The following is a 27,866-nucleotide window of genomic DNA, read 5'->3' on the forward strand; positions in this document are numbered from 1 at the left end:
ATCATATGTATCCTTGATATGAGAAGTGACTGATCATGGCATATGCCTTCAGGTAGATTTTTTTTTTGAGGCTCCCGAATGAGAGGTATTGCCCTACATGAGCGCACGATATGCACAGGATTGCTGCATGACTGGATAGTGTGATTCATGCATTCGTATTATGTGATATAATACTGTACGCCCTAGCGACACAGGGCCGTAGCCTCCACAGGCGTATCGTGGTTGGCAGGATTGGATACCGAAAATCTTGTTCTACATGGGGTGCTATAGATATCCTTGGGTGAAAGTTCCTAAACCCTTATAGTACCAAGAGGTTGCTCCAATGTCTAGACCGAGTGGGTGCATGAGCGCCGAGTACCGATTACCAGACAGTCGCGCTTTTCACTGTGTCGTGGTCGGTTGGAAGGGGCTGCGGCCTTACCCACCTGAGAGGAGGGGGCAAAGTTAGGCTGAGTTTGACAAGCTTGAGGAATAGGTCCGCTATCGATGAGCCGAGCTTGATATTGGCAGGCGGATAGTGAGGTCTTTTCCACTCACCTTATTGCGCACGATGGGGCGACAATCTGGCTTGGAGTGTACTAGACCCCGGTGATATTCCAGAGTTGAGCTGTATTGATATGTGGATTTAGATGAGGATTCGCATGCTTGAGTTGCATTTCGCACCGCATGGCCTTGGTATGGTCGACATCATCGATGCCTCGGATCGCATAGCCTTTGTATGACTCATGGCATTCATGAATTTATCAGCATATTTTGCATTACTCTGATACTGCATAACTACTACCTTGCGTAAATACTTTCATCGCCCTCTAAGTTTTTCATAATCTTATGCATGATCGTTGCGTGCAGGTGACGTTGGAGCGCAGCAGCGCTGAGGCAGGAGCGCTTTGCAGATCATCTTGGAGCTTTTTATTTATTATCATCGTATTTCCCTTTATGCTTATTGTACTTTTAAAGTTTTTGATCGTAGTGGAAATGTATGGAGTTTTTGGTTGTTGTTTGTGGGTTATGCCTTTGGTTATGCTTATTACGAATCAAATTGGTGTTGAAAATTCTTCTCGTAGCATCCCAGGATCAGAACCTGGGGAATGGGTGCTGGGAGCCGAGAATGGGGTTATATGGAGGCTGTCGGCACCGGATTCAGCGATCGGGAATTTTGTGAGCCCGGTTTCTGAGTTTGGGGCGTGATAAGAATCACACATCATAATCGCAGGATATCAGCAAGGTACATGGACGACTCTAATATCGCATATGCTCTTGTTACAGGTGAGGGAGATCCGTCTACTATTTAGATGGTTCTAGGTGAGCCTGGTGTTGAGAAGCGGAAGGTGACTATGGACGATGTGATGGACTCGTTGTACCATATCGACACATGGGAGCTGGTGGAGCTTCCAGTGGGCTGAAAAATGATTAGATGCAAGTGGATCTTCAAAAGGATACACCATATACAGAGCGAGGCTGGTAGCGAATGGTCATGCTTAGAGAGAAGGGATCAACTTCTTAGAGATATTTGTGCCAACGGTATAGTAGATGTCTATTAGATTCGTATTGGTGCTAGTTGCCCAATGCGATCTCGAGCTGGAACGGATGGATGTGGAGATTGCACTTCTGCACGGGAAATTGGAAGTGTTATTATTCATGAAGCAACCAGAGTGGTTCGAAGTTAAAAGGGCAGAGAACAAGGTTTGCAGGAGGTCGTTGTACGACCTGTCGCCTAGGCAGTGGTAAATATATTTAATTCTTCATGGTGAGTTAGAAATTTTCTAGGAGTGAATACGATCACTGTGTCTATTGCGAGACATTGAGTGTTGACAGGTCCATCGTCCTGGAATTGTATGTTGGTGACATATAGATCACCAATCATGACATGTCTAAAATCAATGTACTGAAGACTCGGTTAATAGGGACATTCGAGATGAAGGATCTGGAGGTTGTAAAGATGGTTCTCGGCATTGATATTCATAGAGACTGGAAGAGGAGCAGGTTTTGGTTATCTCAGGCAGAATACCTTAAGTAGGTATTGATCAAGTATGCAATGGACCAGGCAAAGTCGGTGAGCGTTCCCTACGCGACTCACTTCAAGCTTTCCTCAGGATAATGTCCCAAAACAGATGAAGAAAAGTAGGATGTCTCATGAGCCTTACTCGAATGTGGTTGGCAGTGCATGCCATGTTCTGTATTAGACTGGTTATTTCATAGGCAATTGGTGTTGTGAGAAAATACCCCGGCAAGTAACATTGGGTGGCGGTAAGATGGTTACTTCGATGCATTCGAGGTACAAAAGATTACGTCTTACCTTTTGGGAAGACAGAGACAAAGTTGTAGGCTATGTGGATTCAGACTACGTAGACAATATGGATTCCAGAAAGTCAACTTCAGGTTACTCGTTTGTACTAACAGTGAAGCAATTAGTTGGATGTCAAAGCTTTAGTCCTTGGTGGCTCTTTTCACGACAAAAGCTAAGTATATGACAGTGATGAGAGCATTTAAGGAAGGTGTTTGGTTAAGAGGCATGATAAATCAGTTGGGGCTTCAACAACAAGTTGTGCCGGTTAATTGTGACAGCGAGAGCGCTATCAATTTGGCTAAAAATTCTGTTTATCACTCATGTACTAAACACATTGATGTTTGTCACCACCTTATCCGATAGGTACTTGAAGAAAGAGGTGTAACTCTAGAGAAGATTCGCACCTGCGTGAATCCAGCAGACATGCTCACCTAGGTCATTCTTACAGAGAAGTTCAAGTTCTATGCAACTTCTCCGGGCTTGGCGATGGCGTAAGAGAATGATGGAGCGTGCATGAGAAGCATTGATTGAAGCTATGATGTAATGCAAAGATAAGAGAAGAGGTCAAGAATCTACATGGTTAAAGATTGAAGACATGGTGGAGATTGTTGTTAAAAAGATGTCTTAAATCTGAAAAAACTCGACTAGCCCTGAAAAAGTTCGGCTCGAAGTCCAGCAACAAAGTATATTGAAATTTTCATGATCCTCGACTTGTCAAAGATCTACTTCGACTTGTCGAAGGCCCTTTGACTCATCGAAGTTTACGTAGATAGCACACAGACTATGTAAATTTGAGGTAGTTTCTGGACTATTCTACGTCGGTGCGAAAGTCGAGTTTCCAAAACTATAAATAGGAGTTCATAGGGCTGTTTTAAAACATCCTAAGGCTTTCTAAAGGTATTCCAAGGGTTTCTTGAAAGGGTTATAGGGTTTCAAAGGGTGTAGCAAGGGCGAGATTCGAGGTTGTTCGAATCGGGTAAGTCCTCTCTCTTTGTAATTTATGTTTTCATAGTGGATTTCTATCGCTTTGTGCCATGGTTTTTTCCGAAAGGGTTTTCCACGTTAAATCTTTCTGTTCTCTTGTGTTTGCTTGGTTCTCTTGGATTGTTATCCTAGATCCATCTCTGTGTGATTCCGCAGAACAAATCCCAACAGATGTTGATAATATTCCAAAATAATTAAATTATCACTTGCATCACTAAACTAAAATTACATTCATAAAATAATTGATAAGTCAAAACAATGGCCACATAAATCAACGGTTGAAAAATGTTGGTTAGTCGCTCCCATGTGATGTTATGCTTGTGGCCCATTGAGGCTTGAAATTTAATCATTTTTAGCCTATATATATATATATATATATATATATAATACAATGGGCTCATCACAAACATTGCATCAAACATCATAATTATTGCGCCACAAATATGTTTATTTGCCATCCAACTTGTTCATAAGGTCACACAAACCGGACAAAGAGAAAACAAAAAATATTAGTTTGATCCCAAACTTTTGTGGCTCTCAAGAAGTTTTCAATGTTATGCATTTAATACCTGCTGCTTTCTATGGTGTGGTCTATTTGAGCTTTTGATCTGCCTCATTTTTGGGCTTATGCCCTAAGATTATCTCATAAAATGGATGGATAGTGAGGATATAACACATATCATAGTGAGATCCATATAACTTGGTGATGACAATACACTACTGATGCCGGTGGCACGCAGCACACCACGCAATCCCCTTATAGAGAATGTTAGTGGGTGTTACCCTTATCGTGTGGGGCTCACCTTGATATATATTTTTATATCTACGTCATCCATCTGTTTTTACAACTCATTTTGGGACCTGAGCCCAAAACCTACTAAGTAGATCCTAATCTCAAGTGGACTAAATCATTGGAAATAGTGGTGAATGTCTATTAAAAGCTTTTTGTGGTTTAGCTGCAAAAGTTTTCGATCAAGCTAATCTTTGTATTTTCCCTTCATCCAGGTCTGATTGACCTTATCAATGGGTTGGATAGAAAAGAAATATTATAGTGGGCATTACTCTAGGCCTCTGGAAGTTTTTAACGGTGGGCCTTCACTATTTCCTTTAAGTGGTTGTAACACCCTGTACCTTTTATGTCACGCCCCACACACGGAAACCAAGCTCACAAAATTTTCGATCACCGAATCCGGTACCGACAGCCTCCGTAGTATCCCATTCTCAGCTTCCAGCGCCCATACACCAGATTTCGATCCTGGGATCCTATAAGGGGGATTTTCTATGTGAGATTTTTTTTTATAAAGGAGCATAACCACAAGTGTACCCAAATCACAAAGGCAATATCGTCATCACATATCCACTAACATAAACATTTGAATACAGTGCCGAAAGAGAAATACATATATCGAAAATCAAAAGCTCCAGATGTCACGCCCCAAACCTGAAAATCAGACTCACAAGAATCCCGATCGCCAAATCCGGTGCCGACAGCCTCCGTAGTACCCCATTCTCGGCTCCTAGCGTCCATACGCCAGATCCCGATCCTGGGATCCTATAAGGAAGATTTTTTTTATACATTTAACTCGTAATAAGTATAACCACAAGATTACCCAATTCACACAGTCAACATCATCATCACATATCCACTAATATTATCATTTGAGTACAATGCTGAAAGGAAAATACAAAAATCGAAAATCAAGCTTTAGACAACCGCTGTACGCTCCAAGCTCAGCACTGCTGCAACCTAATATCACCTGCACGCATCTATCATGCATAAGTTTATAGAAAGCTTAGAGGGTGATGTAAGTGTGTGTACAAGGTAAGTGCCAAGTATTCAATACAATGCCATAATCATACAATACCAGCAATATTGAAAATCCATAAATTGTACAATATCGGAATAAACAAAAATACTAACAAGATCATAAATCATACGATAACAGAATAAGCGAAAATACTGATAAGATCATGAGTCATACAATATCAGAGTATGCAATACAGATCAACTATGCAAATGAGAAGCTATAAAGAGCCAAATATCAAATGTCGAGAATGCAATGTAATGTACAATTCTTTATGTGCTCACAAATACGTCAACCGTATCTAGACCATATAAATGTAGAAACACAGTAACCCAAAATGCCATATGCCGCGGATGTAATGCAATATGTGGTGCGAATGGGATGACCATGCTAGAGTGTGAGGTCGAGATGATAGTACGTGGTATCACAGGCTATGGGGTCCATCACAAGGGACTTTTATCTAAACCAATCTCATACCTAAATTTGGATAGTCAGACTCGATGTGGTAAATTCCTGATCTCAGGTTAGTCGCGCCCCCCAACCGAAATCCTGGCCATGCGAAGGTACATGTAATAAATAGTTACGCATCACTAGCCCGAGTGGATAGTGAATGAATGAATGAGTATGCAACTCCTGCTCGATAAGTTCACATATCAGTACCGTTCTTCTTTGGGATCATCACCGGGGTTTAGTACACTCCAAATGGTACTGCCGCTCTCCCAGCCATACAGTCCAAGTGAGCGTAAGAAACCTCACTATCCGCCTGGCCAATAGTCTGCCAATACTTATTCGGCACGTCGATAGTAGACCCATTCACGAGCTGGTTAAACTCAGCCTAGTATTGCCCCCTATGCTCGGGCGGGTAAGGCCACACCCCCTCCCAACCGACCACGACACAGTGGGAGACGCGGCCTCTTGGTATTCGGCACTCGGGCGCTTATGTATCCACTCGGTCTCGACGTTGGGGCGTCCTCTGGTACCAAGAGGGTTTAAGGATTTTCACCCAGGGTCATCTATGGCAGCCTGATGCTAGAACAAATTTTCGGTGTCCCGTCTGGCCACCCACAATATGCCTGTGGAGGCTACGGCCCTGATGTCGCTAGGGCGTACAGTAATCATAATGCGAGATGCATGAGTCATACAATCCAGTCATGCATCAATCTTGCGCATACCGTGCGCTCATGTAAGATAACCTCCGCCTATCAGGGAGTCTCATAATAACATGCTCAATGACATATGCAATGATCAACCACATCTCATAACAAACATGCAGATGATGCGTATGAGCATATATCATGATGCTATGCTGTCACATACTCATAATCAGTATCAACAACCAGCACCGACAATCGACCTTGACAATGTGGACATTTAACCAACGTTGCCCCCAAGGAATACCCTCATGGATCCTAACATATAGCGGACCCATGAACTCACACAAGGGCCAAATATACAACACATGGGCTTCACTCAAGAGTTTAATATACGTCACGATGGGCTTCTCACATGGGCCTAACATACATCACAATGGGCTCCATCGCTTGGCCCTCAAATGCATCACAATGGGCCTCATCACATAGGCCTCATATACATCACATTGGGCCTCAAATATGAGCAGAATATTCACCACAATTGGAATCCACAATCGGTCATGATGATTGGCCTCGATCGATAATCGGCCAATCGGCCACGACAATCATAATCGGCAATTGGCCACGATAATCGGCCTCGATCTATAATCGGTCAATCGACCATAACAATCATAATCGGTAATTAGCCACGATAATCGGCAATCGGCCACGACAAATCAGAATTGATAATCGGCCTCGATCGATAATCGGCAAACGGCCACGATAAATCAGAATCGATAATCGACCTCGATCGATAATCGGCAATCGGCCACGACAAATCATAATCGGTAATCGACAATCGATAATCGGCAATCGGCCACGACAAATCATAATCGGTAATCGGCCTCGATCGATAATCGGTAATCAGCCACGACAAATCAGAATCGGTAATCGGCCTCGATCGATAATCGGCAAACGGCCACGACAAATCAGAATCGATAATCGACCTCAATTGATAATCGGTAATCAGCCACGACAAATCAAAATCGGTAATCGGCCTCGATCGATAATTGATAATTGGCCACGACAAATCATAATCGGTAATCGGCCTCGATCGATAATCGGTAATCAGCCACAACAAATGAGAATCGGTAATCGGCCTCGATCGATAATCGGCATTGACAACCAGCGTATATAAACAAGGCGGGGTCCATAGATGGACGACCAATCAACCATAATGTAAAGATCAACTTTCGACCGTGGTTATATCAAGTCCGATAGCACGGAGCCATCCGTCTATAGAAAATGGGGCCCACTTATTTGGGTTAACCCACGAAGAGAATGGGCCTAACGAGGCCTAAGGGAAGGTCTTAATGAGGACATCTAACCGTCATTGCCCATCAATGTGGACATCTAACCAACATTGTTCCCAAGGAGTGGCCCACATAAGGGATTCATACACAACGTATTGGTCACATACACATCACGATGGGCCCCATTATGGGCCTCTCATTTATCACGTTGGGCTTCATACAAGGGCCTCAAACGAATCACAATGGGCCACGCCCATGGGCCTCAAATACATTACATTGGGCCTCGCCCATAGGCCTCGAATACATCACGTTGGGCCTTATCTGTAAGACTCATATCCTAGTTCATACTATTCTGTTGACTGCCGCGATCCTTCCCATCGAATTTCGGTAACCTACAACGTATAATCGACGTTTGCGCGCAACCGTAAGTCGAATCCCGTAGATTTAAGTCGGCTTAATCCGAGACTTGTACCATTACGACCGCACCGTCGCTGCGGTTCCAACGCCGTGACTCGCGTACTGATCTGATACCCTGGCTATGAGATGTGAGCCGGCGTTTATTTCGAAGAAAACGCTACGCGTTTGCAATCTCAAGAGAATCTCTACAACATGTCAAATCAATCTCATCAATCAATCCCATCTATCACCTCATGTCAAGTACAAGAGCACCCATGCTTTCTTTCTCCACAAGTTATGCAACCACCAAGTCAACTCTCTCTCACCCTCTCTCTTACACACCAATACATATCAAGTACACCATCACCTCACCCATCACTCACATCCATCACTCTCTCTCCTTACAACCCTCTCTCTCTCTCTCATTTCTCATCACATTTCCTAAGCAAGCAAGAGCCTCTCACGTCCAACCATTTTCAAGAGAGAAAAGTGATTTTTGGTGGCCCACTTTTCCATCCCAAAATCCCTCATCCTAGCCATTCATTCCCATCTTCCACCGTTAAAGTGAAGCATAAGGAGATCGACGTTCCAACGGACCAAGAAGATCGACGGTGGGTACTTATTAGACTAGGTTTTCATGTTTTGATGATGGGCCAAGTGAGGCATACTGATTGATGGTGTGGATCTCACTTGGGACCCTAGATGTGGCCGATGGCCCACCTTGATTTTCTTACCATTCCATGATGGGGCCATTCTCCATGGACCCCATCATGATGTTTATCTTCTAGGCTAAAAAGGGGTCATCTAGACCTTACATCTTGGTGGAGAAGGGATCTCCACCGTTAATCTTTGATTTGATGGGTCCACATGCAATGTGACCCACCTGATGTATGATTGAATGCAAGGGAGGGCCCATAGTGTCGGGGTCCCTCCATCACGCGTGTCTCGATCTCTTTTCTTCTCTCTCTCCCTCCTTTTTTTTCTTTTGTGTGATGAAATGGCCATGTGGCCCACCCTGATGGACCCCACCATGAAGCATGTATTGGATCCAATCCATTTGTAGGCGGGGCCCACTTTATATGTGTTTGTTCCACACCATTCAGCCATGTGGTGGCCCACCTAAGCAGGGCCCACCTTAACGTTATTTGTATGCCAAAAAAAAAAGAGAAAAGAAAACAAAAGGAGAGAGTCCAGCGTCTCTGGACTTGAACCTGGAAACCTAAAAAAAAAAAAAGCATGGGTTTAAAATTTTGGGGTGGGTCACTTGTATAGGCCCCACATGGATGTATAAATTCAATCCACGCCATCCATTCCCTTCCACGGCTCATTTTAGGCGTTGAGCCGAAAAATGATGCTGATCCAATTTTCTGGCGGGCCATACCTTTAAAAATAGTGACCTTAACCATTTAAATTCACTTGATTTTTTTTACACGCCGAAACACAACGGATATTGGGCTCGTTTAGACGGTCATGAGCCATAGAGTGCAATGGATGGGATGGATTCAGTTGATGCGGACTCCACATATGAAAAACCCCAGAATATAAGATTTCAAAAAAAAAAACCAAACCAACAGCAGCATTGCTGCTGCTGCTGTCAGACGCAAGCGCGCCAGGCAGGCGGGCGGACAACAGTGACCCACGGACCCTGCCGTGGGCCCCACCCTGATGTATATTTGCCATCCAACCCGTTCATATGGTGGGCCACCTCCATCAGTGGGCCCCCTCCAAATTTCAGCTACATCCAAGACTCAGGTGGCCCACATCAGAGGAAACAATGGGGTTGAATTGTTTGCCATTAAAACCCATTTTTGGGTCCACATAAGTTTTGGATCAAGATGAAATTTGTTTTTCTTCGGCGTCCAGGTCTGCGTGACCTCATAGACAGATTGGATTGCAAATAACCATTATGGTGGGCCCCACATGGGACCCACAGTGATGTATGTGTTTGTCTCCCACCGTCAGGCGGACGGTGGAGCCCACTATAATGTATGCGTTTTCTTCATCCCGTCCAGGCAGACAGTGGAAAACCCCCCAGCACATGTGTGCTTTATTCATGCTGTCCATCTATATGGGGTCCACCATGATGCATGTGTTGCATCCAAACCGTCAACCCATTTTGCAAGCTCATTATTGGGCATGAACTAAAGAATGAGTCAGATCCATCCACCTATGGGATCCATCATGATGCATGTGTTGCATCCAAGCCTCCCAACCATTTGGAAAGCTCATTTTTGGGCATGAGCTGAAGAATGAGGCAGATTTAGGATCAAGTGGACCACATTGCAAATAGTAGTGGGGATTGAGTCCCTGCCATTGAAATCCTTTGTTGTCACAAAAGTTTGGATTAATAGGAAATGTGTTTTCCTCTTAATCCAGGTTTGTGTGACCTTATGACCGGATTGGATAGAAAATAAATGTTAGGTTGGGCTTTGGGAACCTTAATGGTGGAAAAATCACTATCTCCACTTATATTTGGGTGTGGCCCATTTGGTATGCATGGGGCCCAATTGGTGTGGTCCATTTGAGATACATAAAGCCCATGTGCTTAGGCCCATTTTGATGTATTCTAAGGCCCATGGGTTATGGCCCATTGCAATATACATAAGGCCTGTTGGTGAGGCCCATTAATGCGGCCCATTTGATGTACCTAAGGCCCATGGGTCGAGGCCCAATGGGTTGTCCTTAGGGTCCATTGCAATGCGTGATTTCTCCATGGTTTGTGGCAGGCCATCCTTGGGAGCAATGTCGGTTTGACGTCCACATTGTAATAATGTTGTTAAATGTCCGCATTATGACTCTCCCTTGGGTCCATTGGTAGGCTCATACTGGTTATGTGTAGGCCGTCTAGGCCCATCTTCGGTGTAAGGATAGTTCATTACTTTGTAACATGCTTAGTATATCCCCATGATTCATGCCCATACGCATCATATGTATGCTTGATATGAGGAATGTTTGATCATAGCATAAGCCGTTGGGCTAAGACATTTACGGGACTCCTTATGAGACAGAGTGCCCCACATGAGCGCGTGGTATGCGCGAGATTGCTGCATGACTGACGGTTTGACTCATGCATTTCACATTATGTGTCGTCATTCACTGCACGCCCTAGCGACATCAGGGCCGTGGCCTCCACAGGCACATCGTGGATGGTCGTATCGGATACCGAAAATATTGGTTCTAGCATTGTGGGCACTTAGGATGTCCTTGGGTGAAAATTTCAGAACCTTTTTGGTACCAGGAGATGCTCCAACGTCTAGACCGAGTGGATACACGAGCGCCCGAGTGCCGAATACCAGTAGGCCGCGTCTCCCACTGTGTCGTGGTCGGTTGGAAGGGGGTGTGGCCTTATCCGCCCAAGTGAGGGGGCTATAAGCTAGGCTGAGTTTGACCAGCTCGCAAATGAGTCCGCTATCGATGAGCCGGGTAGGTATTGGCAGACTACTGGTCAGGCGGATAGTGTGGTCTCTTCCACTTGCTTGACTGTGCAGCTAGGGAGGAGGCAGTCAGTGTGAGGTGTATTAGACCCCGGTGATATCTAGAGAGGAACTGTACTGATATGTGTACTTGATGAGGCCTGGCATGCTTGCTTTGCATCTTGCATTTGACATTTGGCTACATAGGCCTCGCATTGCATGGCCTTAGTATGGCCGATAGTATTCATGCCTTGGATCACATCGTTTTGGTACAACTGATTGCATTCGTGGGCTTACCCACATATTTTCGCATTACTCTGATATTATACACTTGGCACTGGCCTTGCGCATACACTTACACCACCCTCTAAGCTTTTGTAAGCTTATACACGACTGTTGTGTGCAGGTAGCATTGGACAGCAGCAGCGCTGAGGCAGGAGTGCGCATCAGTTTATTTTGGAGCTTTTTGATCACCCTGTATTTCCCTTTCCGCATTGTACTTAAAGTTTTTGATTTAGTGGATATGTGGTGATGTTGTTTTGTGACTTGGTTATGCTTGTGGTTATGCTCCATTACAAAAAAAAAATTCATACTGAAAATCCTCCTTGTAGGATCCCAGGATCGAAATCTGGCATGCGAGTGTCGGGATCCGAGAATGGGGCACTACGGAGGCTGTCAACTCCGGATTCGATGATCGGGAATTTTGTGAGCCCGTTTTCCAAGTTTGGGGCGTGACATTATCACATAAGCCAGAAGTTTATCACAATAAGCCGTATTACATCAAGCGGGCCACATCCACGGGCTGCACCAATGGGCCTCGACACATGGGCTATAAACACAACAAGTGGGCTGCATCAATAAAACACGTACATCATGGTAGGCCCACTGTCCCATGCTGGACGGTGTGGCAGATACATCGCCAAGGTGGGCCCCACATCCAGGGATGGACGATGTGGATATAATGAATAAATCAAGGTGTGGCCCACGTCAAAATGGATGGACGAAGTAGATACAACACGTTCATTATGTAGGGGCCACATGAATGGACGATGTGAATATACAACATATATATATCATGGTGGGTCCCACTATGATGTGGGTGAGAGCTTGGATTACATCTCAAATCATTTCAATAGTGGCAGGTGCATCATGTATATCACTGTACACTATCATTCTATGGAGCACATGGCCCACTATTGATGATCAACACAAATCAGCACCATCGAATCATTATCCATGTAAATCGGCACTGTCCAACCATTGTCCAGTACCGTCCAACATAATCTGGACGGTGTGGATTATAATAAATAAATCAAGGTGTGTTCCGCATGGGACCACCATAATATAATATTATATATAAGTATTTATATATATATATTATAAAATATATCTATATCCCAATCTCTTGTAATACCATGAGAGAGAAGAAAAATAATAATAATAATAATAATAATAATAATAAAAGAAAGCATATCTTAATGTTTTCACCGTGTGAGCGCATTTTGCATACATCAGGTGGCCAACCACCGTCCAGATGATGGACGGCTGGGGTAAAACACGTAAGTTCAAGGCGGGCTCCACACACACGTGGTAGGTAAGTGCCGCGCCAGCATCACTTGTTCACTCCCCAAGTATAGGGTTGTGATGTAGTAATAAACTCGGTAAGACCGAGGTTGAATCCCAAGAGACTGAAACCTGTACGTTATCTGAAACTAGGTAGAAATAGAACTAGCTTAAGATAAAATCTAAATCAAATATAAATTGATGAATGGTGGTGAGAAATTATTGTAAAATTTAAGAGAAATCAGAGATAAGAAACTAGGGATTCAGAGGATCCACTTGTAGAGATCAGGGAGATCTTATGGCTGTATCAAACATTATGAAAATTTAAACTGAGCTTCCTCAGATATAATTTTAAAGAGATGAAAGGTATATGAATTAGAATGGATTCCATCACCAAACCATGCCCAAGAGACAAAATCAACAAAAGAATAAAACTAATTACCAACCAATCAGATGATTATGAATGTTAGGAAGGGTACCGTCATTTGACCATGCCCATGAGACGATGATGAACAACAGGGCTTCCTGACGTCATAAATATAAAAGGAAAGGAACATATATGCTCAAAGCTATCACAGACCCATTGTAATTTCAGTCACAATAGACCATTAAAAACTACAAACATTCCCTTAATAATTAAAACACAATCAAGTTCAATTCACCATTAAATAGTTAAATCAACAAATAGAGTCTCCCATCTCACTACAAGCTTCACCTCTTAGCCCTAGCTAAGAGGTTTAGCCCAACATAATTTTGATTAACTAAATCTCAAAAGAAAAGAAAAGGAAAAAAACAAAAACAAAAAAATAAACTTTGTCCTGTGCTTCACGTCCAAGCTCCCAGCCCTCCCTAACTCTCTCTTTTCTTCTCCTTTTTATAAGTATTGCAATCCGTCGCTGGAGTCGATGGAGAGTCTGTGCGTAAAGTAGTCGGTGGAATGCACAGCAACCGACTTTGAAGCGCACCACAAATATTCCTTGCGTAATTCTATTTACGTAGCCCAAAAACCATGCCAAAACAGCACCATTTTCCTTGATATCCTTCCAAAAATACAACGTTCGGGGGGAAGTTTTTGGATGAGATACACATTGGACGGTTTGGATTATTAATCCGACCGTGATCGGGATCACGGAACCGGCCTACAGCGGCCGTTTTTCACGGACGCAGGCTCTGTACGCGAGCCGACGCTGAACTCTCGGTGGGGCCCACTTAAGATGACTTTTGGGAAATCCACTCCATCCACCAGATTCCTCTCAGAATTTCGGTTGAGAATGGTCCATTTGGACTTGCATTCACGTGGCCCATGGGATATTTTACGCCACCGTCCAACCTGCGTTTGAACAGCCGAGAACCCATACTCGCTCCCTTCTGAAATTCCGTCACCTAGTTCTTGGTGAAGATAAACCACGTGAGTCACATGAACGGTCTGGATCAGTGATCAGACTGATGGGCAGGGCCCACTGTAAAAACCCAGTAGATAGCACGTCCGTCACTGGACGTTTCACATGGCTCTATTTGGAAAGTTTGCAAAAAATAGGTGGAGCCCACTTCTGATGGTATTTTCGAAGATCTACTCCGCTCATCATTTTCTTAATAAAGTATAAGCCTATGGGTCAAAGTATGAAGTAGATCCAAACTCTAGGTGGGCCACACAATCAACCTGTGATGAGTCGATACCGAACGTTGAAGCAAACCTCTAGCTTACATGCATGCATATAGAGTTTTGGTTATTTACAAATTTGCCACTCTCCCTTTTAGAAACATCTATCGTTCGTTTCTCCCTACTGTACCATCCAAAAGAAGTGAAATTTGACGGGTATCCACCGTTTTTCATGCTCTTTCCATCGGTTCAGTTTGGGTCATGATCTCCCAAGGATGTCCAAGATGCTTTCTTAATGGTTATTGTCTGATCTTATCCATCGGGTCACTTACACACTGATCCAAGGGCTGAATTTTGACGTGTACGGTTAATTTGTGGTCCCTTGGCCATGTATGAAGTTTCGAGCCGAACGGATGGTGGAAACCTCGTGATCTTGCATTATAGACCAATTTTGGGCTACTTGAGCTTCAGTTTCCTGATTTTCTCGGATTTCTGGTGTGTAAATCTGTCGATCTCAGTTCCCTGTAGTCCCGTCCAGTGCCTTGGTAATTCCTGAGCGTTAAATCCATGCTTTTAACATCCTTTTCGGTACAGGCTCGTAAATACACCTTGCACCAAAAACAAGATTAAAGCAGGGCGTTAAGCATCATCATGTACGTAAAATCAGGTAGTAATCAGGGTCTGATATGAAATATTCGACCCTCAACACATCACATCGGGCCCCACATGAATGAACGGTCTGGATGTGGCACAACCTCACGGTTAGACCCACAGAACTCGCTGACATCTTACACAACAGCTATATAGCAGCTGGTGTATCCGTACGCCAGCCAATCCTCATCCAGGTGGCTCCCACGTGGGGCCCACCATAACGTTTATCTTTCATCCAAGCCGTTGATAAGGTCACACAGACCCTGATGAAGAGGAAAAACAAATTTCATAATGATCCAAAACTTCTGTGACACTAAAAAGGGTTTCAATGGCAAACTTTCAATCCCACTATTGTTGATGGTGTGGACCACCTGAGTGCCGTGAACGACTGATTTTTTAGGACGTCCCCATGCCTACAGGGGACCCATCAATTGCACGGTGTGGATGCCCTAAATGCATCACGGTGGGGCCTGAGGTGGGGTCCACTCTCCCTGCCCGTTTTGCCAGCGCCAGGACGCTGCTCACTGCGAGCGTCCGCAGCAACAACAGCAGCGTCGATTTTTTTTTAAAATTTTTATTAATATTATTTTTTAAAAGAATTTCATAGGTGGGGCCCATATCAGAAAGATCTACTCCACTGGTTGGGTCCCTAGGCTCGTGACGGGTCTAACAATCCTAATATTGGGTGTGTTTTGATGCACAGAATACCGCAGCAGGCCCTAACAATTGAAATCACCCAAAACTATTATTTTCTACAATATGGCCCGCCAGGGATTCGGATTGACTTCTTTTTCAGGCTCAATGCCTAAAATGATCTAGGAAATAGGATGGGAGGTGTGGATTAGATACATATATTAAGGTGGGGCCTGTATGAGTGGCCCGCCTAAAAAGTTTAAAATCATCTACCTTTTTGGCGGTGAGTACACCTCACTGTTTGATCATTCTTCACAATGTCCAGCGTCCAGGGACGCTGGACGTGTACATATTTATCAAGGTGGGTCCCACGTGTGGGGACCACAGCTGGTGAGTCCCACGTGAACGTGGCCCACTTGATTTGTATCAATATGATATTTATGTTTTCCCATCATCCAAAGGGTAGAGCTCACATGGCTTTGATGGCCATGGGGTCTATTTGATGGACGGTTTGCACATCACGCACACTCATTAAGTGGGCCACAAAATAAAGGAAGGAGAGAGAGAGAGAGAGAGAGAGAGAGAGAGAGAGAGAGAGAGAGAGAGAGAGAGACCCACCTCTAGATCAACTCCTTTCGCCCATGCAATTTAGAGCTCCAAGGGGATAGTTTTGACGGTTGAGATGATGATCCAAGGGTTGGATTGGGTGGTAGGAAGGTGGGCTACACCAAGTTCTCATGGGGGGGTTGAGACGTGGGTTGCTTGTTTTTGGAGAATGAGAGAGATTAGAGAGAAGTGTTAGAGAGAAAGAGGGAGGTGATGTGAGTGATGGAGTGATGGGGAGGGGGATGGTGAGTGATGGGTAAATGTACTTAGTTGTAAGAGAGAGTTGACTTTAAGAGAGGGGTGGTTGTACTTGACATTAATTGATGGAGTGATGTGATGCGTCGTAGAGATTTCCTCGGTGTTTACAACATGCGGCGTTTTCCTCGAACTGAACGCGAGCTCACATCTCCTGGCTCGGGTATCGCCTCAACGCGTGAGACGCGGCATCAGAACCGCGGCGATGGCGGGGTCGTAAGGATATAAGTCTCGGGTCGAGTTGACTCAGATATACGAGACACAACTCAGCACCGCACGTAAATACCGGTAACGGGTCGAGGGTTCCTGAAATTCGACCGGGAGTACCGCGGAAGCCTACGAAATGGTACGGTCTAGGATATGGGTCTTACACCAGAGGATAGCTACATGCTTCAAGCTCAACGCTGCTGCGACCTAATGCCACCTGCACACATCTATCATGGATAAGCTTATAGAAAGCTTAGAGGGTGGTGTACGTGTGTGCGCAAGATAAGTGCCAAGAATGCAATATCATAGCAATGCTGAAACATGCTGGTAAGTCCATAAATATCATCAGCCTTATCCAGGCTATACAATGTAGAAGCATAGTAAACCAAATGCTATGGTTGAGGATGCAATGCAATATACGGTACGAATGAAATAACTAAGCTGGAGTGTGAAGTTGGGATGATAGTACGTAGTATCGCAAGCTATGGGGTCCATCACAAGGGACTTCTATCCAAACTAATCCCATACCTAAATTTGGATAGCCAGACTTAATATGGTAAACTCCTGATCTCAGGTTGGTCGCTCGCCCCAACTGAAATCTGGCCATTACAAAGGTACACATTATAATTAGTTGCGCACCACCAGCCTGAGTGGATAATGCATGAATGAATGAATGAGTAAAATGCTGAGTATGTAATTCCTACTCAACAAGTTCACATATTAGTACTGTACATCTCTAGGATCGTCACCGGGGTCTAGTACACTATACCACCTGCTGCCCCATCAAGCGCACAGCTGGGTAAGTGGAAGAGACCTCACTATTCACCTACTAATATCGGCCCGACTCGTCGATAGCGAACCCATTTATGAGCTGGTCAGACTCAGCCTAACATTGCCTATTCCCTCGGGCGGGTAAGGCCACACCCCCTTCCAACTGACCATGACACAGTAAGAGACGCGGCCTACTAGTATACGGCCCTCATGCACTCATATATATCCACTCGGTCTAGATGTTGGGGTGTTCTTTTGTACTAAGAGGGTTTAGGGACTTTCACCTAAGGACATCTATGACACCCCATGTAGAAAAAGATTTCCAGTGTCCCATATGGCTATCCATGACATGCCTGTGGAGGCCACGACCTTGATGTCGCTAGGGCGTACGGTGGTTATATCACAAAATGCGAGATGCATGAGTCATATCATCCAGTCATGCAATAATCCGCCCAATGGCATGTGCTATGATTAATCACTCCTCATAACAAGCATACATATGATGCGTATGGGTATGGATCGTGGAGCTATACTAAGCATGTTATATGATGATGATGTACTCTTGTCATGTCAAGGATGGGCCTAACGAGGCCAAAGGAAATGTCATAATGAGGACATTTAACCATCATTGCCGATCAACGTGGACATTTAACTGACATTGCTCCCAAGAAGTGGCCCACATAGAGCCAAACATATAGTGGGGCCCATGGCCTCACATAAGGACCTAATACACATTCCATTGGGCCTCACACAAAGGCCTCATATACATCACATCGGGCCTCATCATATGGGCCTCATATATAACACACCAGGCCTCATCATATGGGCCATATATACATCACATCGGGCCTCATCAATGGGCCTCATATACAACACATCGGGCCTCATCATATGAGCCTTATATACATCACATTGGGCCTCACTCATGGGCCCAATATACATCAAAATGGACCTCGCACAAACAATAGGTGGGCCGTGCACGGACATCCAGCAAATGGACGGTCCGGATATAATACACACCACGGTGGGTCCCAAAACTTCAACGGTGGACGGTGTGGATATGAAACACTTACATCATGGTGGATCCCACTCTCTAGGTGCTTGGACGGTGAGGATAAAACTCATATATCACATTGGGTCCCACCGTCCTAGCTGCATGGTGTGGATACAACACTTACATCAGGTTGGGACCCACGGCCGCTGGACAGTGTGAATAAAATACATAATGATGGGTCCCACTTGAAATTTAGATCTATCTCATTCTCTGTGTATTGCCATAAAATGATCTCTACAAATGATTGGGCGGTATGGATGCAACACATGCATCAGGATGGGGCCACGTCTAGAGATGGATGGTGTGGATGGAATCATACATCAAGGTGGACCACACGTCCTTGCTGGACGATGTGGGTATACCACATACATCAAGGTGGATCCCACATGATCTGGATGGCTAGGATGACCACGTTATCATGGCAGATGGGTTCCACCGTCTTGGCAGATGGACGGACGGTGAAGTTAAAAAACCATTCATCATGTGGAGCCACGTGGATGGGGTCCACGTCCCAGCAAGTGGACGGACGGTGAGGATAAAACCCATGCATCATGTGGGGCCCCTGGGCAGCAGGGATAAGACAGATACATCATGTGGGCTCCATGGTTGCACGGTGAGGATTTAATACATATATTATGGTGGGTTTCCACCGTCCATACAGTGGACGATGTGGATATATAAATCATGACAGGCCCCACAGATCTTGGTGACGTCACTTCAATCAACCTGCTAGTAGATAATCTGCGTCCGTGCGACATCTAGTGGGTCTCACATGATCTGGACGACCAGGATAAAGCGCGTCTGGTAGGTCCCATGGGCGGACGGGATGGATGAAATACATATCATCAAGGTGGGCTCTACATGACTTGGATGGTCTGGATTACAGATACATCACAGCAGGCCCCACTGTCCCTTGCTGGACGTTGGGCATCATGGATGCAACGCACACATCAGGTGGGTCCCACATGGGTGGGCCACCTACAATACATATATCAAGGTGGATACCACCGTCCTGTAGCTGGACGGTGGATCCAAAAACAGGGTCCCACGTGGGTGGGCCACCTACAATACATATATCAAGGTGGATACCACCATCCTGTAGCTGGACGGTGGATCCAAAAACATAGCAGGTGGGTCCTACGTGGTGTGGCCCACTAGAGTTTTGGATCAACTGATACTTGCTTTGCTTGCTGTCTAGACCCGTCTGGACGGTGCTGCTGTTACTGGTACAACCCTATAACGGCAGATCCGCACTGCTGCAGATGGACGGTAAGGTGCAATACATCCATTCAGGTGGGGTTCACGTTAGTGTGGCCCACCAGCCTTTTGAATCAAGGCTAATATTTGTGCTATCCCTTCATCTAGACTGTCCAAAAACAGACAGCCAATGACGCAATTGGACGGTCAGCCAAGTGGGTTTATTAGTGGACAACGGTGTGGTCCCACTTAGGTGGTTGGCGTAGATAAAATTCATGCATCATGGTGGGCCACAAAACAGGGAAGAGAGAGAGAGAGAGAGAGAGCTCCACCACTATGAGCTCCCTACTATGATACAATGCATACATCAAGATGGGTCCCAAATCATGTGGGCCTTAAATAAAAAAATCAAGATCTAATGCCATGAACACCCGCTGATTTCGCTCCTTCTTGGCTTCTTGGAATACTAAGCTCCTAAGCTTTCTCTATAATGGTAGAAGATGAAGATTGAAGGGTGGAGATGGGAGATTAGGGGGTAGGAAGTGGGCCACACCTAGCTTCTCCTTGGGAAGCTTGGACGGTTGCTCTCTCTTGGTTGTTGGGAGTGAAGAGAGATGAGAGAAAAGAGGGTGTTGTAGGAGGAGGTGACATGAAGGGTATGGGTTGCCTTGACTTTTTGGTAAGAAAGGGATGAGATAGGTATGAGTGTTGTTGACTTTTGGGTGAGAGAGGGATGAATCGGTACTTGACCTGTGATTGACGTGATGGATTGTAGAAATTCTTTCAGAATTTGTAATGCGTGGTATTTCTTCAAAATATACGCGGGCCCACAACTCCTGGCCTGGGTATCGCATCGGCACGTAAGACGCAGCGACGACGCGATCGCTAGAGTACAAGTTTCGAGTCGACTCAGATTTACGGGATGCGACAACGGGAGTTTAAGGAACGGTATGGACTAGGATACGGGCTTTACATTTCGGGTATTACCTTTAAGTGGTTGTAACATCCTGTACCTTTTGGGTGTTACCTGATAACCTAACTTATGAGAAACCGCTCATCTTCATCCTAGCCTAAATCTAAATGTTGGTGGCAATCTCCATTTATGGGTCAAGCCATCCATCCGATAATCTTCAAGATGGACCATCACATCATCGAAACCATCCATCAGGCTTAAAATTAGATATTCGGCAAGTAGAAATAAGATAATAATAAATTTTATAATAATAATAACAATGATATTATATATTCAAAATTATAAATACATAATAGGTCATCCAATCACTAATCAGACAATTAATTCCATCTAAGGAACCCTGGACCCTTTTGACCATTGACGTTCAAATTCAGCATGATCTGACCATAAGGAAGATTGGAAATCCACAATTAAATTACAATAAGTAAATAAATAATAATAAATAAATAAATATAGCCCACTTAAACTTTGGATTGGCCTAATCTATGGACTAGAGACCTAATATGACTAGTAGAAACTGTTGGATGGCCTAGATCTTTAGAGACATTACTGTGGATCCCACCCTAGTTGTGTGTGCACAAAGTGTGCGTGCACTCGCTGTACACCCGTCCAAAAATTTGGTCAAACCAGGTTTGACCCATGAATTCCCACAAGAGGAGGGGTCCTCTTCCTCTTTTCTGCCAGAAACGTCCGTGCCTCAGACGAGTGGGCCACAATGGCTATGCATGCGGATGATCAGAACCGCCCATTAGCGAGGTTTGGTGTTTTCAATGAAAACCCTCCCGATTGAAGAACCCAAGCTCATCGATGTACCCACGCCATTGGACAAACGAGATATGTAAGATCGGGAACAAAATGCCTGCCATTACCTCGCTGGTAATCCGTTTCCAGGACGATCCAGACCATTCATTCGAATCACTCACAACCACTAATTCGAACAGTAAGACATTTTTGGTTCTTTCGTCGCCAGTTGAAGAAAGGCAGGAGGAATCTTTCCTCCTTGGGACGTGGCTCCACCCCGGGCATTTATGAGCTTCTAGAAGGCACTCCGAATGCATCTGGAGCGTCCGCCTTAGGGCGAGCATCAACTGATCAAGAAAGTCGAAAGGATTCCATGAGAACCCTTTTCTGCATGAGATTTGGCTGCGTTTGAGAAAAAAATGGAACTCGTCTTTAACAGAGGAAATGTGGTAGCAAAAGGTGGGTCCCATGGTGATCAAAGGGCTCATCCAGTCCATCCAGAAGGACCAGATCAAATAATGAGACCATATAGAAAGAAATGCCATGAAAGGTGGCCTTATCTTCTCCGTTGAAGTCGGAAATCCGTCATTTCAGGGTGGGCCTTATTCACCAATCAAACACATTTATTTGACAGGTCATAGGGACAAAAATCCATCCGCACCATCAGACATGGACCACACAAGCTAGATCTTGCAGATGTGTCCTCTAACTCACGTGTTTGGAAAAGAAGCCGTAACTAATCTTGCAATTTGTTACATTAGAAGGTGCTAGAAACTATTAAGGAAGCTATAAAAGCTCCTTTCCAAAATAGCCCTCCTTGAAGCAGTCCTAAAATCCAGGAATGAAAAGAGAGAAAGAGAGGGAGAGAGAGAGAGAGACAAGTGCGGTGGTGCCAAGTTCGGGCTCCAACAACTCATCTGAGACAGCCGAGTTGCGATGGCAGTAGGTTTCAATTAGTCTTGAGAGGTCTAAGTACTGCTGGAGAAAAGTAGAAGAATAAAAAGAAGAGAAATGGAGGAGTAGGCTCTTTGCGTGTGACAGAACTCGACTCGGTTCGAAGGCGGGTCGACTTGATGACTCGCTGGCCAGAAGGATTGAGCCTTTCCTAAAGCACTCCTTGAGATGAGGGAAGGAGGAGGAAGGAGAATGCAGAGATAGGCCGAGGAAGGACTCGGCGGGCAAATCAGCAAACCCAACCAATGAGCCAGCTGAGTCATGGGCCGAGTCAGATCGTTGGTCGGGTCTGCAGCCAACGGAAGTGAAAACAGGGGAAAGAAGAGAGAGAGAGAGAGAGAGAGAGAGAGAGAGAGAGAGAGAGAGAGAGAGAGAGAGAGAGAGAGAGAGAGAGAGAGAGAGAGAGGGCCGGCTAATCGGAGCTCAACTCGGTCTAGCCAAGTTGACTTAGCCACCGCACACCCAAACCTAGTCTAGCCCGAGTTTAACAGCTTCTCTTGGGGTGAACCCGATTTCTTAGTACCTCAGTCGAGTCAGATCCTTAGGTAATCTCCCTCATAAGATTCATAATTCTAGTAAGTTATAGGTTATTAACTTGTTGATTTATAGAGTTTAGGTAGAATTAATCAGATTGGGTCCATTTGGGCAGTAACATTTGGAGAAGTATGGCAAGCCAAATCCCCAATCAAGTATAATTGGGGATCGAGTCTATCACCACATTATGCTAACTTCAAATGTAGTAAGATGTTTTCCCCAACACTCCCCTTAATTAGGAGTAATTAGAATTAATTCACTATACCAAAATTTTCATTTAGGAACAGTTTTAAACTATTCCTAAATGAGGCGTCGCAGAAAATCATGAATGGTACAAAACCGTTTTGGGTATCGTTTTAAATTTTAGAGACAGAATTTTAGGAACGGTTTTAAACCATTCTAGTGCCAACGGTCATATTTGGGAATGGTATTTTTTCTTATTCGGAACGATTTTTAACTAAAAAACCTGCTGTAAAAAATAAAAAAACGAAACAAATATATTTAACCCATATTCATTTAATAATCGAAAGATCGTAAAAACAACCATGATGTAATTTGAAACATTTATTTAACTTGCAAACTTGACAGTAAAAACTAAAATATGCAATGGAAGACTTCAAAATAAAAAGACATAATTAAATGAAAGTCCAAGCAGATGAAGAGCTGCATAATGTGATGGCCTTTTATGTACCTAACTAACAAGCAACAAGTAAAAAATACGAACAAAAACATGTGAATAGATTGAAAAAACAATCAACTGTCAAAATAGTGAAAAAAATTGTGACAATTGAACATACATACGAGGGACTGTTGTTAGTTGACTCACCTAGTTTTTGGATATGCTTGATGCACTCTTGACCTGAGGGGAGCTCGTTCTAGACCAAGCGGGGCTACGAATGGTAAGGGAGACGTAATCAGCTCAATCTACAGAGATTCTAAAGTTAAGATAGTTTGCCATGTTTATTGTGAAAACCAAAGCCAATTGTTGAGACTATAATATAAAAAACAAACAAAATAAAGCAATGTTTAGCCGAATCATGTGAAGAGGCAATCCAAGGCAAACATGCCAGAATGGCATGCTCGAAAAAAGATTTGAGCAACTCATTTGTGGTTGGGACTTCTGTAAAAATGCCCTATCCTAAAAATAAATATGGTCTATCCATTCGGTTGGCAACATGCATGCATTAAATTTAGATTATATCTTTTCTTCAACAGACCACTTTTCTTGTAAAAGTACAACCCATTTAATGGACTACCTTATTTTTAGGCCAGGTCATGTTTGTGGTGTCTACCACCTGATGAATGGCTCTAAATATCACTCGCATGTGCCAAATTGGCTGTGTGCCATACATCCACCTCTTGAAAAGATAGCCTGAAAACCAGTAGAAAAAGGAGCACATGCATTTTATTTTTCTTTTGCATACTTTGAATTATTTTCTAAATGCAATGCACATGCATTTTACTAATAGTATTTAGTTACGAATATTAATTAGAGGAAGGCGTAATACTTTCCTTATGACGCTCAAGTTTTCCACCATCTTTTGTTGCAGAACATTTGCAAGAAAGAGTCACTCCATGTTTGTCAAGCACCTACATTAGATAACAAAATAAAAAATAAAAATAAAAACTTTTGAACATTACAACTTCCTCTATTCAATGGAAACTGGTAACAAAGTAACCACGGAGGCTAAAATAATATCTTCACATGGTAATGCTCTTTCTTTGATGCATTACCAAATTCAGTCCTTGGGACAACCAGATCTTCAACAACTTGCATGTATTCATCAGGAACATTTGTATAAAATGTCTTCCTCACTTAATCCGTATCTTATGACCTAATACTTTCTCCAGAATGATCAGGCCGGGGCTTTGATGACATCCTTACTTGCAATCAAAGCCTTTATAATCTTTTAAATTCAAGAATAAAAAGAACACTTTGGAAACCAAAATCATTGAAGGATGACCATATGTGATGCCAGAATACAAGCCAATAGCTAGTCCTGCACCTAATCTCTAGTTAGAAAACCACAAGAAATTCATAAAGAATCTAATAGCTTCTTGACCCAAGCACAATTGAAAACATGCCGAGTCAACTCAAATTTGCTAAATACCTATATGAAATCTTGTACGAATCACTGAATCAGGGATACCAAACTCACTGAGTCTTGGCTGGGCATGTAAAGAAGCCAATACATGGAAAAGAATCACAAGCAAGTAAAATCTGCTTCCCATCTAAGGGGAATTTCATGACCCCTGTGCAGAGAATTGTTTTCCAACAAGGGCACGAGCATTGCACAAATGAAAATTGCTGTGAGCTTCAAAGATCAAAGATCGCAAGGGGAGACATAATTCAGTCAACATTAACGACAAATTCTGCTTACAGAGTTCACTGGCTGAAGAGTCGCTTGGGTGTAAATCTCATCAGCATCTCTCTTTGCCTGTAGTTCCAAGCAATATATGCAATCAGACAGGTATTAGAGAGCATCTACTAAGGGAAACATAAAAACTAAAGGAAGATTGAGTATGAGTTAAAACATGCATGTAGTGTAACATTGTGAACCTGGCACATCAACTGAGATGGGAGACTTGGGTAGTTAGGAATATATAGGTTTGCAGCTCTGTTAGTTAAAACTGCCACCTGTCACACAACAACTCATCCTAAAACATATATATTTCAAAGGGACCTATCAATTTGTTCCTTAGCGAAACCAAGTCCACTTGGTTTTGGCAAGTTCTAAAGCCTTGGTTGGTGTAGCACATATGTAATTTTAACTGTTTATTTAGATGTCTCAGAAGCCAACACCAATTAGTCGGGATAAGGCTTAGATGATGGTGATTTAGATGTCTCATAAGTGGCAAACAAACTGAAGAACTGAGAAGCATAGAGCAGTTGGAAATCAAACCTAGAAACTAAAAGCTAAAATTTTAAATGAATTACCTGGTATGCAAGAGTGTGACTGTTGGCAATTCCTATAGATTTCAATTCTTCCATTATTAAACTGATACAATCTTCCATCTGATCTCTATAAGGATCCCCTGCATCCTCAACATAACTTACTATCACCCCATGTGCACTGAAGAATATCATAACCTGTCCAATTTACCACAACGTGAGAAAATCATTCATCATTTAACCTGAATGGACCATTCCCTGAAAATGTCCTGGATTGGAAGACCTGAATTTAGTAAGGAAAATTCAAAGGTTGTTTTCCTCTATACTCCACAGCTTTCAGTGTGCTTGTAGACATCATTTGACTTGAATCAAATGGCATAAAAAAATTATGACATGCCATTTGCTACTGACTACCAGTTTTCCTGTAGTCTACCCCTTGATGAAAATATGCCACGAAGAAGTAACCTCAAATTTAACTTCATTGATGTCATTACTAGGGCACCAAATGACTCATGTGGAGGTAGGTCAAGAGTATAATCATCCCCAACAAGTACATAACACCTGCTAACATGAAAATACAACGATATAAGCTACATTAGATTGCAATCAACGTAAATAAGCTCCTAGACTAAACTACTCGAGACATTGAATTTCAACAATGAAAAAGCCATCTGAAAAAAAAAAAAAACTTTAGGTGCTTTTATAAAAATAAATTTAAAGTGTGGAACATATATATATATATTTTTAAAAACAAAACAACTTACCACATGGTTGGAAAACTTCTTAGTTTGAGGGTTGACGCCCATGATGGAAATTCACGGATATAGTGGAGCCTGTCCAGAAATCAAAAGATATGAAGAAGTTATAAAATAGTTTAGACTAAGAGAAATGTAATGTTTTGAAGAAAAAAGAAAGAAAAAAATAGAATAGAGCAGGAAGAATGCTTTCCACCGAATAATATTTTATTAACTTCAAGCGGTATGTGAAATGAACAAAATACAGTTTTTGGGGCACAAAAGCGGTAAAACATTAACCCGTCCATTTCAGTTTTATATTTCATGCCAACCCAAATGCACAAAAAGTTCAAAATAAAGACATCAACTAACATATTAAATCAGAAGTGATGCTTGGCACTGCTGCAAACTACCACAAATACCACCAGCTACCTTGACATGGCAACATTCACCTGATCCTGCAAACTACCACAAATACCACCAGCTACCTTGACATGGCAACATTCACCTGATCCTCATCAAATTTCCTAGTTTTCTGGTCCACTCCTAGCTTGGCCAATACAGCCCCTGAAGAAACCTTCAACTCCCTTCTCTTTAACGGCTACTACAGGGTATCTACCAAAAATAAGGATAGAAAAAACTCGATCTTCCTCAAACATTTTAAAACAATTTATGAGTGACAAAAGACAAACTTGAGTGCCGAGAGTTAAGTTGTATAAATGCATGAAAATCTAACTAGACAGGTGACGAAAATAATTCCTGCAGACATGAATCTCACCCGCCAGTCTTGAGGTAGAATGGACAATCCACTTCGCGCTACAGAATACACAAGCAATGCATATGAGAGGAGAGGACACTGCATGTTTTACTCAATTGTGCCGCTAATCATTACTTGTGAAAAAACTATGACCTTCTAAAGATCACATGTTGTAGGCACTATTTTCCAAAGGAAAACAGTTTTTACACAACAGGCCCCAATGATTGCCCCAGTAGACCATAGAGAGTACAATACATGATCTTAAAAATAAGAAGTTATAGAAGAGTTCTACGTGATTTTATTTCTCTTTCCATCTAAGCCAATGTTGTTGATCTGTTGAATGATTCCAAAGGGAATGAGAGAAAATAAACATTTGTATGCACATATGGGTTTTCTAAGGAAAACTAAGACCTAGATCTTCAAATTTTGATTCATAATTCAATCAAAGCAAAAATGTGGTTAAAGTACATTTTAT

General features: G+C 43.2%; 1 long non-coding RNA gene across 1 annotated transcript; it reads right to left on the reverse strand.

The window, feature by feature from the left end:
- Nucleotides 1-23,668: 23,668 nt before the first annotated feature.
- On the reverse strand, nucleotides 23,669-27,529 carry LOC131229147 (uncharacterized). The gene is made up of 4 exons (XR_009163189.1): nucleotides 27,143-27,529; nucleotides 26,665-26,733; nucleotides 23,834-26,461; nucleotides 23,669-23,698 (listed from the first exon to the last, which is right to left on the reverse strand). It is a non-coding gene; the product is annotated as an uncharacterized LOC131229147 (long non-coding RNA).
- Nucleotides 27,530-27,866: the final 337 nt, after the last annotated feature.

This window comes from Magnolia sinica, chromosome 16 (assembly GCF_029962835.1).
Source record: "Magnolia sinica isolate HGM2019 chromosome 16, MsV1, whole genome shotgun sequence".
Classification (NCBI taxonomy): Eukaryota; Viridiplantae; Streptophyta; class Magnoliopsida; order Magnoliales; family Magnoliaceae; genus Magnolia; species Magnolia sinica.